Raw genomic sequence first — 12,109 nt, 5'->3', positions numbered from 1 at the left:
ATTTCAAAGACAGTATTTTTAAAATGTAAAATATTTCAAAAATTTAAAACTATGGTTTAAATATTTTAGATATATTGGGTTAAATAAAATATATTAGTAAAATATTTCACTTGTTTTTTGACCTCTTAAATGTGGCTACTAGAAAATGTTATAATGCTGTTAGGAAGTGCTGTTCTAGAATACAGAATGTGGCTGCCCTGACTGGAGTGTGACTATGAGATAGTTGCCTGACTGGAGACAATGAAGGCTCAGGCCAAGGTAAGGAGAGGGCTGACAGGGAAGAACTGGCACAACTAGAGCCGAATGTTTGGGGGAGGTATATGTCTGCCAAAAAATGAATATAATTTCAGGTGACTCAGTCGAAGTGGAGGGGTCAGTTTCTCTTGTTCTGCCCTGCTCATATCTAGATAACTCTTACTTTTCCTTTAGGTCAGGGGTCTTCTAAGCCAGAAAACCTTCCCTGACTTAAGTGCACTCCCTTCTATGTTTGCACAAATCTCTTTAACTTTACCTCATTATAGTAAAATTATGTTTTCACATTTTGCCTTTATACTCAAACCTCCACCAAAATATTGTGAGCTCTCTGAGGGTAAGGACTTTGTCTTATTATCGTTATACCTGGAGACAGATTAAAACAATACAGTGTTTGTGGGGACCAGGGAAAAGGGGAATGGGAGAGGCTCCTCTGGTTAGTCTAAAAGAAAAGTATCAGGCACCTACTTGAGTCCTTATTTGATTTATTTCTGACCATGAGAGGGGTTGCTGAGATGTCCAAAGATGTGCAAATGGCAGGATCTGGCGCACCATAGTAGGCAGGGGAGTGAAGAGTTCTGACCTCGGGTCTTCCTAGACCTTCAGGTCACACGGGAGTTGTTCTGTTTATAGACAGCACTGTTCTTAGTACCCTTCTTCCTCTATTTTCCTTGCTTCCTTATAACTAAGTTTCTCTACACCCTTCCTCAAAAAGAGTGACGTAGGTCCAGGTGTACCCTCCCACCTGGCCTGGGTCCTCTCACTTCTTTGTAAGGCCTGAAAAATTCCCTGGTGGGGGATGGTTAGAAAAGGAAGAGGAACCTTCTTTGTAAGTGTGGAAGTCAGAAGGGGAGGGAGCAAAGTGACAATTTATGTATCTGGACAAATATATCTTGGACCAGGTTTTGCATCCCCCCATGCCCTTTCCCCTCCAGTGATCAAATAGCTCTCTGGATGCCCCTTAATTCTTTCATCCTATCCATTCTGATCTACCCAGCACTTGCCCAGGCAACACCAGTCCAGGAGAACAAATGGAGTTATGCACAGCATTGGTGATTTCCTTGTATTGTGCCTCCAGTGGTTATGGCTGCAGACACACACATCCTTCCAGTTATTTCTGAACATACTCTGGAAATGTCTTATGAGCTCTCTTCTTCATTGTGTGCACCTGCTAGGATGCTCCCTCCTACTCAGCCCTGTTTAGTGGGATTTTTCAGCCTACTGTAAAGCCTACTGCTGCCTGTAAAGCCACCTAAGTGCATCACTTGCTGGTGTTCACCATGGTAACAACAATGTATGGGGACAGAATATGTTTCTAGAGCTGCTGGTGCCACTACTTCTGACAAGTTACTGGGGTCCCTGAAATAAAACACCACAATGCAGGTGAGTACCAAAGTGGGGAGAATTTTTAGTTCCTTTTAGAGGTGCTAAATCAGTATTGCCGATTTCCCAGTATCTTAGAATACTTAATGAAAACAGGTCAGGTGCGGTGGCTCACGCCTGTAATCCCAGCACTTTGGGAGGCCGAGGCAGGTGCATCACTTGAGGTCCGGAGTTCAAGAACAGTCTGGCCAACATGGTGAAACCCCATCTCTACTAAAAATACAAAAATTAGCAGGGCGTGGTGGCGGGAACCTGTAATCCCAGCTATTCAGGAGGCTGAGGCACGAGAATCACTTGAACCCAGGAGGCGGAGGTTGTAGTGAGTCAAGATCACGCCACTGCACTCCAGCCTGGGCGTGTGGTGGCTCATGCCTGTAATCCCAGCACTTTGGGAGGCCAAGACAGGCAGATCACTTGAGGTCAGGAGTTTGAGACTAGCCTGGCCAACATGGTGAAACCCCGTCTCTACTAAAAATACAAAAAGTTAGCCAGGCGTGGTGGTGGGCGCCTGTAATCCCAGCTACTCAGGAGGCTGAGGCATAAGAATTCTTGAACCCAGGAGGCGGAGGTTGCAGTGAGCTGAGATTGCACCATTGTACTCCAGCCTGGGCAACAATAGTGAAACTCTAGTCTCAAAAAAAAAAAAAAGAAAATGAAAACAGTCCCTCCTAAGATTTTCAAATAAATGAAATACCACATTACTCATATTGTTTTATTTTTATTATTACATTAAAAAATCAAATAGTATCACTAGGTTTATAATGAAAAACAGCAAACCCTGTCCCAACCCTCTACACTCTCAGTTTCTACTCCCTAGATATAATCTCTCTTCTTCCAGCTACCTCTTCTGGTATTTATCTCCGTATTTCTAAATAGCATGCTTATACTACTAGTTCTTAATTTTTCAGTTTGGGCCATTATTTTACTTTTTGTTATAGGAAATACGGTATGTATTTATACTCTGAAGACTGCTAATACACACATGTACTTCTCCATCTTCCATCCTTCTGTTTATCTATATCACCCTATATGGGTAGAGTACTATTCATTATGCTATTACGAAGGTACATAATTGATCCAATTAGCATAATATATTTCCTTTCTTTTGACTGAAGTTAACTATTGCCTTTCTCCATACAGCCTTGTTAAGTACCTAGCATTCAAGTGTCTATAATCAATTTATTCCAAACTGTCCTCTCAAAACATTGAAACACATCAAGTAGTCTATCAGTTTATTTTTTAAATTGGAGACAACTCTCTAGGAGCCCATCATCCTCCTTCACTCCAGACTAGTTTTTCTCTAAGCCTATTGCGCAGCTTTTGTACTGAAATAATTTTATCCTTTCTTCTGTTTTCCACTTCTTTTTGTTTTTCTGAAAGATTTCCACCTTCCAGCTTTTCTGCTGAATTTTAAAAGTTGTTATGTTTTAAATTTACCAGAGCAGTTTCTTGTCAACCTCTCTTTTAATTAAAAACATTTTTTATTTTTGTAATTTAAAGTTTTATTGTAAATTGACAAGTACAAATTAGATATATTTATGGGGTACAAAGTGATGTTATATGTATACAGTGTGGAAAGATTAAATCAAGCTAATTAACATATCCATCACCTCAAATACTTCTTTGTGGTGAGAATACTTGACATTTACCTTCAGCAATTTTGAAATATACAATACACTATTAGTAACCATGCTATACTATTTATCTCAAAACATGTATTCCTTTTATCTAACTGAAACTTTGTACTCTGACCAACATCTCCTTGTTTCCCCTACCACCTGCTCCTACCACCCCTTCCCCCTACTCTCTGGTAACCATCATTCTACTCTGATTCTATGAGTTTTAGATTCTACATTGGGAATCATGTGACTTTGTCTTTCTGTGCCAGGCTTATTCCATTTAGCATAATGTCCTCCAGGGAAGCACTTTCTTGTCCACCCCCTTCCCCTTTTTAAATAGCAGTCTGTTCCATTTGGTGGATGCGGTATCTTATTACTCTAAGAATATTTCTAATGTTTTCTTTTGTTTCTTGAATTGTCTGTGTTGAATTTTTAAGACTTTGTTTCTGTTTTGTGTTGGAAGCTTTTCTTAAATATCTGGAGATCCTTGGCCATCCATTTGTATGTAAGAGTGGGGCACTAGAAAGTCGATAGAAAGTTCTGTGTACACTGGCCAGTAAGGTGGCTCACACCTGTAACCCCAGCACTTTGGGAGGCCGAGACAGGCAGATCACTTGAGGCCAGTTAAAGACCAGCCTTGCCAACATGGTGAAACCCCATCTGTACTAAAAATACAAAAATTAGCCGGGCATGGTGGCACGTACCTGTAATCCCAGCTACTTGGGAGGCTGAGGCATGAGAATTGCTTGAACCCAGGAGGTTGAGGTTGCAGTGAGCTGAGATGATGCCACTGCGCTCCAGCCTGGGCAACAGACCAAGACTCTATCTCAAAAAAAAAGAGGAAATTCTGTGTACATACTCAGGACTTGTAATTAGTAGGACATACTGCAGTATTTTTCAAACTTCTGGTCGCAAACCCATTAGTAGTTTGTGAAATCAATATAATCAGTTTTATTTCCCCCAAATGACAGAACAGAATAGAAAACACCACCTCAGAATACATCATACATAGGAAGGGAATTATTTTATGAAACTTTGGTTTCTTACACACACATATCATATATACATATTATGTACTGGTTTGGTCCCATAAAATGGGAGGTTTTTTTTTTTATTATTTTATCTTTTATTGTGGGTGTTTCTTCAAAGAAATTTGAAAAAGTACAACTTAGGATAATCAAGGAGATCTGCAACTGTCAGGACAGGTAGGTCTTTTCTCTTAGAGAGGTTAAGTTCTGGCTGGGCGCAGTGGCTCATGCCTGTAATCCCAGCACTTTGGGAGGCTGAGATGGGCAGATCACGAGGTCAGGAGATTGAGACCTGGCTAACACGGTGAAACCCTGTCTCTACTAAGAATACAAAAAATTAGCCGGGCATGGTGGCACACGCCTGTAATCCCAGCTACTCGGGAGGCTGAGGCAGGAGAATCATTTGAACTCGGGAGGCGGAGGAGGTTGCAGTGAGCCGAGATCGCACCACTGCACTCCAGCCTGGGCGACAGAGCAAGACTCCATCTCAAAAACAAAAAACAAACAAAAAAACCAGAAAGGAGGTAAGTTCTGGAGTAAAATTCTCTAAACTTTTGTCTGCCTGCTAGTCTGATAGACAGTGCTCATTCTTTCAGATATTTGTTGAGGACTTACAAACACTGTTCCAGGTTCTGGATATACATCAGACAAAACTGTCTCCTGGGACTAGATTCTAGTGAGGGAGATAAACAGTAAGTTATATAGTATTTAGGTCTTGTGTTAGGTAACACAGCAACGGAAGGGAAAGCTGAACATACATATATATAGATGCTGGTAAGAGGGTGGATGTGGTAGATGAATGAAATGGAAAACAAGGTCATCATCTGACAGTGAAAATGGGGAAGGAAGGGTTGGAAGAAAAGAGAAGGTGTGAAATAATTTAGGACACAGCACAGCAAACTATAGACTGTGGCCAAATCCTATTTTGGTACAGTCCACAAGCTAAGAATACTTTTTTACTTTTAAACGGGAAAAAAATTTAAGATGCTATTACATCATAGCATGTAAAAAATAAATGCAACACAAATTTCATTTATTTACATATTACCTCTGGCTACTTTCATGCTACAGTGGCAAAGTTGAATAATTGCAAAAGAGACTATGACCTGCTATGCCAAAAATATTTATCTGGCCCTTTACAGAAAAAGTTGGCTGACTCCTGATCTAGGAAGATGGGAAGGTATATAGAGTAGGGAAATATGATTATCAGGCAGCATTAAGGCCTGAAGGTTATAGACATGAATTTAAAGTAAGACTAATCAGCATAGTTGCTGCACAGAAGTAGGTACAAAGGCAAAGAGCTGGCTTTAAAGTTGTGATTTTGCAAAGTGAGTGTGACAAAAAGGGGTAAACTAAGTTAAAAGTACATGCAAGTTACATGATTATAATGATTGATCCTGGGATTTAAGTTGATTATGACAGGAAGAGAAGGAACTTGGAGATTAGGGACAATGAAAAGGTGGTAGGGAGTGTTGGAGTTAAGTTACTAGATGTCTGGAAGACAGACAGTGGTGGTCAGATAATGAGATAGATCATGGAGGGGTTACAGTTTTTGGTAATAATGACATAGATCTAAGTTATGACTGAGAGTGAATGGATGAGAATAGTAGAGAACAAGGTCAGTGGAAAACTATTCAAAGAACCTATAGTCAGGGTGTTGAAACAATTATCCCTGTATGTGATTAAAAATCGCCAAGAGTTAAATCAGGAGTAGTGCTGCGGGAAATGAAATGAGCAATGAACTAAACTTACTAAGAAATGAGAGGGGATGACCCAGGTTTTGTAGATTTTGTACATGATAGCAATGAAGAGATATTATTTGATTGTATGCAACTCAAAGCTGAGAGTTTTAAGGGAAGATAGGAGACATGTCTGGAAGCAGTAATGAGGAACAAGAACATTATCTACCCCATCTCCAGGACCAGTAATAGGAGGACTGTGGGAGGAAAAAATCACCTTGAGAGGGCTGCAGTGAAAGCAGTATCCTAAGATAACAGCCAAGTTTCAGACTGCTGGGATCCAAGCCAGGGAAAGGTTTCTGACTCTTGAGAATGCTGAGCTTTAGGCTGGGCACAGTGGCTCACACCTGTAATCCCAGCACTCTGGGAGGCCAAGGTGGGCAGATCATTTGAGCCCAGGAGTTCAAGACCAGCCCAGGCCACATGGTGAAATCCCATCTCTACACAAAATACAAAAATTACCCAGGTTTGGTGGTGCATGCCTGTAGTCCCAGCTACTCAAGAGGCTGAGGTGGAGAATCACTTAAGCCCAGGAGGTTGAGGCAGCAGCGAGCCATGATCACGTCACTGTACTCCAGCCTGGGCAACAGAGTGAAACACTGTCTCAAAAAAACAAACAATGCTGAGCTTTAAATCCCTAAATTCAGTAGGATGTCTCCCCTCAGCTCCCAGTTGTTCTTGGTGGCTCCAACTAGTTCATCTTCCCCAGGAGATAACAAATGAACAAATGAATGAGTTTATAAGGGGCGAGGATCTCAGGACTAACTTACTTCATAATCTTTCAAGTAATCATCTTGTTTTTAGCCCTCCACCTACTCCCTCTTGCTTTCCAGATAACTGATGCCTCCAATTCCTAAGCCTTTTCTGGGGTTCTATGGCACAAACATGCTTGCTTATTGCTAGTAACACTCCTCCAGCCCCCGCCCCAGACTTCTGCTTTCCCTGGTCTACTCAGTTTGTTCCTTGTTTTTTGCTTTCCAGATTCAAAGATTTTGTTGACATTGCCTGGATGCTGCCATCTTTTCTCTCATATTCTTTGTCCTTACATCATTTAACATTCCTTTACTGTAATTTTAGTGGCATTTCAGGAGGAAGCCATGTTTCCAGTCCACCTTTCTTTTTTGTTGTTTTTGAGACAGTCTTACTCTGTCACCCAGGCTGGAGTGCAGTAGCATGACCTCAGCTCACTGCAACCTCTGCCTCCCAGGTTCAAGCGATCCTCCCACCTCAGCCTCCTGAGTAGCTGGGACCACAGGCATGCGCCACAACAACCGGCTAATTTTTGTATTTGTAAGTAGAGATGAGGTTTCTCCATGTTGGTCAGGCTGGTCTTAAATTCCTGGCCTCAAGTGATCCACCCTCCTCGGCCTCCCAAAGTGCTGGGATTACAGGCATGAGCCACTGCACCGGGCCAATCCACTGTTTAAAAAGTTGTCAACAAGAGTTTTGTTAAGGGGTCAGACATGTCTGACTGGTTGACTTTTCCCAGAATGCTGCTTAGTCCCTGAAAATTCCCAATAGGTCCACCCACCAGGCTTCTGGTATCCCAGTGGTGGAAACAACCTAGGCTGATTCTGAGTTTTCCACTGCATTTCTTCTTCTAATTGTCACTCTTTTCCATTCCTGTCCTTTCTCTCATCCCTTACCTGCTGATAATGAATCTTATCGTTTCTAAAATTCCACTCTCCTGGGGGCATCCACAGCTGGATCGTCTTCTTCACTGCCATTCCTCAGGCCTTAGAACAGGTCCCCTTCATACACCCTTGTGCTCCAACTGGTATTTATGAAACCTGTTCACTTCAATATACTTTCAGGCCAGGCTCACACCCATAATCCCAGCACCTTGGGAAGTTGAGGCCAGTGGATCACTTGAGGTCAGGACTTTGAGACCATCCTGGCCAACATGGTGAAACCCTGTCTCTACTAAAAATACAAATATATATATATATAAGCAGCTAGGCATGGTGGCATGTGCCTGTAGTCCCAGCTGCTCAGGAGGCTGAGGCATGAGAATCACTTGAACCCAGGAGGCGAAGGTCACAGTGAGCTGAGATCATGCCACTGCATTCCAGCTTGGGCAACAGAGCAAGACACCATCTCCAAAATATATCTGATCTATATATAGATCTATATATAGGTATATATAGATCTCTTATGAGAAACTCTTATGAGCTCAGTTTCTGCAGGACTGGGTAATTGCCTCCTCATTATGGTCAGCTCCAGCATCATTCAGATTCTCTGTCCTTACCCATTTCCAGAACAAGCAGGATGAAAATCACTTATCAGCATAGCACCCACCCTCAAGCACAAGGTTATCCGATGTTTTCAAGGAGTCCAGCATTTCATAACAGAACCCCCTGATTAGTTTGCTAACTGATGAAAGCAGAGTTAAATTCCTGTTATGCAGGCTTAGAGTACAGGAGATTCTATGTCCCCATTTTCTCTGTCCCCCAATCTATCCCTTGGCAAACACAAGTACCTCTACTAGAATAACCATACTCCCTCTTCCCAACCCACTTCTCTTGTTTAAGGGAACTGGCAGTGTTTGTGTATGTCAACAGCATCGGAGTATATGGGTTCCCTGGAGAGTTAGATTTTCTGTATTAATTACAAATTGGGGGGTTACTCTGGCTCCAGTAAAAGCAATACCAGGATTGAAGTCCCCTCTCGGATTATTATGGTGGTTGGGATTTGCTGGAAGAAGCATAGGTCCAGAAAAGAATGTAAAAAAAAGGTGCTAGAAGGAAAGAATAAGGCCTATAGCATGAGGCTGCCAGAACCTTTGGACAAGTCACTATCTAAAAGCAAGTAAAGACCCAGCTTTTTGTCCGTTCTAGTCAGGCACCTGGTGGCGTCTTTCAGAACATACTGGCCCGGCGGTGGCTCATGCCTGTAATCTCAGCACTTTGGGAGGCTGAGGCAGGAGGATCACTTGAGGTAAGGAGTTCGAGACCAGCCTGGCCAACGTGGTGAAACCCCGTCTCTACTAAAAATACAAAAATTAGCCAGGTATGGTGGCGGGCACATGTAGTCCCAGCTATTTGGGAGGCCGAGGCAGAATAATCGCTTCAACCCAGGAGTTGGTGGTTGCAGTGAGCTGAGGTCGCACCACTGCACTCCAGTCTGGGTAGCAAAGCGAGAACCCATCTCAAAAAAAGAAAAAGAAAAAGAAAAGAAAAAAAAAAAAGAGCATACCACAACCCTTTAATAAAACGGTCTCTGAGAAAAACAGCTATTACAATGTCCATGTACTTGACACCATGTGAGAAACAGCCTCCAATAAGTCATTGGCCAGACAGGTAAGTATGAAATAGGATAACACTGTATTATATATAGCTCAGGATGCACTGAAAATAGAAGTTTGAAGCAACAGCTGACAGAAGAGTCTAAGCGATAACACACAGACTAGTTTGTCTCTGCTTCTTGAGAACAGCAGCCTGCAACCTTCAAACAAGCTCATAATGCATGAGTCAACAAGAAGCTATATTTGATTCACAATGCCACTTTAATAAAGATGCCCTAGAATCAAAGAACTTGGCATGAGAAATTATGCCCAGGCTGGGGTGCAGTGGTGTGATCATAGCTCACTGCAGCCTCTGAACTCCTGGGCTCAAGGGATCCCCCTGCCTTAGCCTCTGGAGTTGCTGGGACTACAGGTGCGCACCACTGTGCCCAGCTAGCTTTTAATTTTTTTGTAGAGGTAGGGTCTCATTATGTTTCCCAGGCTGGTCTCGAACTCCTGGCTTCAAGTGATCCTCCCACCTTGGAATCCCAAAGTGCTGGGATGTGCTCAGTATTAAATGTCATGAAGATACTGTTAAAATAATAATTGTGCTCAATAGTTGTGTCTTTATACTATTCTGAGTCTTAGGTTTCTTTTCTGTAAAACTAAACAATACTACCTTCTTTGCAGAGGATAGCATAGTCCCTGGTTTATAGTAAATGCTTTCCTCCAATTGAGTCAAGATATACTTCTCTGCTACCTCCATCTATTAGAAATGCTTGCCTTCTGTTACCAGAAAAACAAACACTTTCCACATGACAACTCTGAAGACAATAATCATACTACCATTGCGCTTTTCTGGATGTGTCACAAATTGTATACATGTCCCTGCCTTACAAATGACATCTCCTATACACAGAGTCCTTAATATTGCTACATTCAATGTATAATCAACTAAAACATCAGTATCATCTTAATGTGAATTTCTGTTAATCCAAGTTCTCCCCCACTATGCAAGTGCAGTAAATATTTTAAAATGAAGGGGTGTGTGTGTGTGTGTGTGTGTATATATATATATATATATATTTGTTGTTGTTGTTGTTTTTGTTTGAGACAGAGTCTTGCTCTGTTGCCCAGGCTGGAGTGCAGTGGCATGATCTCAGCTCACTGCAAGCTCCGCCTCCCAGGTTCATGCCATTCTCCTGCCTCAGCCTCCTGAGTAGCTGGGACTACAGGCGCCCGCCACCAAGCCCAGCTAATTTTTTGTATTTTTTTAGTAGAAATGGGGTTTAATCGTGTTAGCTAGGATGGTCTTGATCTCCTGACCTCGTGATCCGCCTGCCTCAGCCTCCCAAAGTGCTGGGATTACAGGCGTGAGCCACCGTGCCTGGCCAACAATATATATTCTTTTTTTTTTTTTTTTGAGATGGAGTGTCGCTCTATCACGCAGGCGGGAGTGCAGTGGCGCGATCTCGGCTCACTGCAAACTCCACCTCCTGGGTTCACACCATTCTACTGCCTTAGCCTCCCGAGTAGCTGGGACTACAGGCGCCTGCCACAACGCCTGGCTAATTTTTTTTTTTTTTTTGTATTTTTAGTAGAGACGGGGTTTTACCGTGTTAGCCAGGATAGTCTTGATCTCCTGACCTCGTGATCTGCCCGCCTCGGCCTCCCAAAGTTCTGGAATTACAGGCGTGAGCCACCGCGCCCGGCATATATTCTTAACTCTGTGTAAATTTTAATTTGTTGGTTTCATTCTTTTGAGATGATTATGAATATTGATTCTGTCACTCATTGCTTAAGGACCAGGCAGGTGAACCACTTGACATTTTTTATCATCAGAATAAATTGACAAAACAATATCTTTTGAGGTGGAATGGCAGTATCTTCTGAGTAGTAATTAAACCATAATTCTAGATGGTGATAACCGTCGTCATAATGAAAGCATGTTGCTTGTTGACTATTTAACCATGCTGTTTAAGTCATATTAAAAACATCAATACTTAAAAGTTTCCATTATCTTGAAAATACATTTATTTGAGATGCCATTTGGATAATGACTTTAACTATATATTAAGGTTCATTCAACCCTTTCCCTTTCCCTTTCCCTTCCCAAACCTCTCCTATTTGTTTGAACTAAAAATATTTCTTTTGTTTGTTTGTTTGAGACAGGGTCTTGCCCTGTCACCCAGGTTGGAGTACAGTGGCTCAATCATGGCTCACTGCAGCTAGACCTCCTGGGTTCAAGTGATCTTCCTGCCTCAGTCTCTTGAGTAGCTGGGACTATAGGTGCACGCCACCACTTCCGGCTAATTTAAAAAAAAAAAAATTGTATAAAGACACATGCACACGTATGTTTATTGCAGCACTATTCACAATAGCAAAGACTTGGAATCAACCCAAATGTCCATCAGTGACAGACTGGATTAAGAAAATGTGGCACATATACACTATGGAACACTATGCAGCCATAAAAAAGGATGAGTTTGTGTCCTTTGTAGGGACATGGATGCAGCTGGAAACCATCATTCTCAGCAAACTATCACAAGAATAGAAGACCAAACACCGCATGTTCTCACTCATAGGTGGGAATTGAACAATGAGATCACTTGGACACACGAAGGGGAGTATCACACACCGGGGCCTATTGTGGGGAGGGGACAGGGGGAGGGATAGCTTTAGGAGAGATACCTAATGTAAATGACGAGTTGATGGGTACAGCACACCAACATGGCACATGTATACATATGTAACAAACCTGCACGTTGTGCACATGTACCCTAGAACTTAAAGTATAATTAAAAAAAAAATTTTTTTTTTTAATTGTAGAGAAGGGGTCTTGCTATGTGGTCCAGGCTGGTCTTG

At 42.1% G+C, this 12,109-nt stretch overlaps 1 long non-coding RNA gene across 1 annotated transcript; it reads right to left on the bottom strand.

Moving 5' to 3' along the window:
- Positions 1-4,182: 4,182 nt before the first annotated feature.
- LOC144334320 (uncharacterized) lies at positions 4,183-11,573 on the bottom strand. Its single transcript, XR_013404049.1, has 2 exons — positions 10,632-11,573; positions 4,183-4,513 (listed from the first exon to the last, which is right to left on the bottom strand). It is a non-coding gene; the product is annotated as an uncharacterized LOC144334320 (long non-coding RNA).
- Between the last annotated feature and the right edge of the window lie 536 nt (positions 11,574-12,109).

Source organism: Macaca mulatta, chromosome 14 (assembly GCF_049350105.2).
Source record: "Macaca mulatta isolate MMU2019108-1 chromosome 14, T2T-MMU8v2.0, whole genome shotgun sequence".
In the NCBI taxonomy this organism is placed as follows: Eukaryota; Metazoa; Chordata; class Mammalia; order Primates; family Cercopithecidae; genus Macaca; species Macaca mulatta.
This window is presented reverse-complemented; position numbering and strand designations above follow the sequence as displayed.